Here is a 3390-nt window from a genome sequence, read left to right on the forward strand (position 1 = left end):
TCACTTTCTAGAAAGTGAAAATAGCAAACAACACTGTTGTCAGTGGGCGTCCACCGCAGTTTGTTGGCTCATGCGGCAGAGACATCTTACGGCCATTGGAGGCATAATGGCGCTAGTTTCAAAGTCCCCCATTGTTCATATGTCACTAGATCGAAGAAATTCCTTTCGTAAAACCGTGTTGCAAAAAGTAGAATTAAGAATTAATGTAGTTTCCTACTAATACACCTATTGTTTACATCTCACTAGAGGAATAACATCTATTCGTAAAACCACGTTGTAATAAATAGATTTAAGAATTGTTTGTAGTCAATATTATATATTAATACATTTCTCATACGAAGATCTATGTTGATTTTGACATTGTATTGTAACATAGAAGGAAATTATCATTTAGAACCTTCTTAAATTTAATTTTATTTCTTGTATAAAACTTCTCCATTTCTTTAATAGCAACTCAACATGAATGTCATCCGGAAAGGTGGATTTCAACTAGAGAGTTTTATACCCAATGCGAATCCTTATCTTGAGTATGTAGTTATTAGTTATCTAATAATCATAAGTTAATATTGTAATGTGTTCATTTGTTGAGCAGGCAGTGTCAGATTAATTTGTAAATATAATACCAAATCCAGCTCGACCACCACAAAGAAAACTAAATTATTTCTTCAATAATGTTTACTACAGTCTTCATATACTGGTAGGCATCTCTTACTTATATACTTACTTGTAGAATTTTTCTGCTCTAGATCAGTAACAAACATCCCAGCTAACTAACTCACTGTTAATAAATCACAGAAAAACAGAGGCTTTGTGGTTTTCTTTTTTTATGGTTTTGTAGATAAGAAGGCATCTTGTCTCATTATTGTCACTTCAATAGATACCTGGTCGAATTATTCCACTTGTGGCTTTACCCTTGGTGATCCACTGGAATTAATCTCTACAGGAACCCTGATTTCTTCAGCAGGCTGATTTTCTTCTGGTAGATTTTTCTCTGAAGTTACCAAGCTCGATGTTCTTTCACCAATGTACTTCCAAACACACTAAAAGTAGATGATCTTTGACATGAACCATCTATTCTTCTGGAATCTGTCAACCAAATGTCCCCCATCCCATAACCTGTTAGTCTTTGCACTTCGCCACTTTCTTGTTTTAGGAATTGCAGAACCATATAATGTCCTCACAATGGAATCTAATCGCAATAGCATTGACATCATAGAGAATTTTCATTTTACTACTAGCTGATTTAATTCTTCTCAAGTAAAGCTCAGTTTGTTGAATGCTTATTGACAATAAGCAGTCAAACAAACCTTATTTGTTTGTTTTTATCTCAGAAAATGATTTTTACGAAACGATAGCACAAAAAGCATGATCCAAGAAAACCTCTTAACTCGTGGAAGTTCTTTGGTGTTGGCCAATATTGAACAGGTTCAATTTTAGATGGGTTTGTAGACACACACTCTTTCTGACTATATGTCCCAGGAAACTCACCTGTTGATAAAACAATTCACCCTTCTTGGGATTCAGCCTAATATTATCTTTCTTCAAGCGATACATAAATTTCCTTAGCCTATCAGAAACACTATCACAGGTCATGCTTGTGTGATTATGTTATCAAAGTAGATAAGTATTATATTCCAGGTCTATATGTCCCAGGAAACTCATTTATTAATATAACAATTCATCTTTATTGGGATTCAGCTTAATATCCTCTTTCTTCAAACGATACATAATTTTTTTGACCCCTGAGAAACACTATCAAAGGCCTTGCCTGTGTGATTATGTTATCAAAGTAGATAAGTATGATATTAAGATCCATTGTTGAAGAAAACATTTTACCGTACGGCTTGCTGGAAATATAGCTATTCACTCTTAGACTAGATTCTTTAAAATAAAAATGAATTTTTTAACTCTCTGGGACAAATGGAGTGTTCTTAGTCACGAAGATTAATTCTTAGGGTATAGTCTCCTTGGAGTATTATTAACTTCCCTTTTTCAGACATCCTTTAGAAGAAGTATTTATTTCCTGTATGGTTTTGTCTGCAGATCCAGGCACTATGTCCTTAACTTCTAAACACTTACAGTTTGAGGTTTATTTCCTCTATTATGTGTGGTTACTTGTCTAACTAATACCTTCAGTTCTTCTAGACTATTGTTGGAGGAGCTGTTGTTACGATAATGCTTGATATGATGATCCTGTAATATACATATGTTGTCTTTAGTTGTTTGTTTTGACCTTAATGAATTTAAGTACCACCACAAATTTAACAGCTTCTTTAAGAAATTAACATCTACTTTGCTTCAGTCTAATTCTCAGATCCATAAGTTAGTCACGTGTCAATGAGTCCTTTATCATCTCACGTGAACTATTCAGGTAAGATAATTAGGCAAGCCTTCCCAAATGTTCCATGAGTTTAGCTAAGGTCTCTTCTTTCCTCCATACTTTTCACTGAAACATTTCTATTTATACCTCCTTCTAGTGTGTCACCTATAACGTGTTGGATAAGGCAGCTACTAATACTTGATTTTTGTTAGGGTTCTGTCCTGAAAGGTTGCTTCATCTCCTTAAATGAGCAGCACAATGAATAGCTTGTTGCTTACTATTCTATCTCTTTACTTTGGAAATTATGTTTTAAACTGAGGCTGATGGGCCTCCCCATGGTAAGCTTCCATCATAATCCATTAGTTCCTCGATTGGGCAGTGTTGTTGAACGGGTCAGCTAAGTTCTGGAACTTGATTTGGTATTGTTGTTGTTAAAGAAAGCAGGAAGGTCCTGCAATCACAGATGTTACAGCAATAGTGGTAACAATTCCAGACTAGATAGTTTCTACTATTCCATATTTAATAGTGCATTGTGTTTTAAGTTGGAATTTTTGGGTGAATGTAGAAAGAGTTGTGGCTGCTTGCTCTTTGAATTTGCCAATTTCTTTTCCAAATGTTTTATTTTGACATTAATGTCCCCAGTGGCTTAGTTATAAGTCTGTATTTTTATGACATCAAGATACTTGGGTGGGCAGAGCACAGATAGCTCATTGTATAGCTGGGCGCTTAAATCACTAAAACAAATTAAACTGACACTTATTTCTTTTGCTTATTCAGTTTTATCATAACAGCCTTACTGTACTTTTGTTCTTCATCGTTTTTATCATTTCAGTCTTGTTGTTCTAATCCATCCGCAAGTCTCCAATTACTTCATCTGTCTTGTTTTCAAACATATCTATTTTTGTTTTTAATTGTTCTTTGTGTATTATGTTTCTTTATAATATTGTTACGTCTCCGTTTGTTAATTAACTTTCCGTAACTTCGTTCCGACGAAACTTTAGCGACACAAGTCCTTACTTAATAAAACTGGTTTATTCTTTCCGAATACAACTTTACGATACACTTGATTT

Source organism: Limulus polyphemus, unplaced genomic scaffold, assembly GCF_000517525.1.
Source record: "Limulus polyphemus unplaced genomic scaffold, Limulus_polyphemus-2.1.2 Scaffold5898, whole genome shotgun sequence".
Lineage (NCBI taxonomy): Eukaryota > Metazoa > Arthropoda > Merostomata > Xiphosura > Limulidae > Limulus > Limulus polyphemus.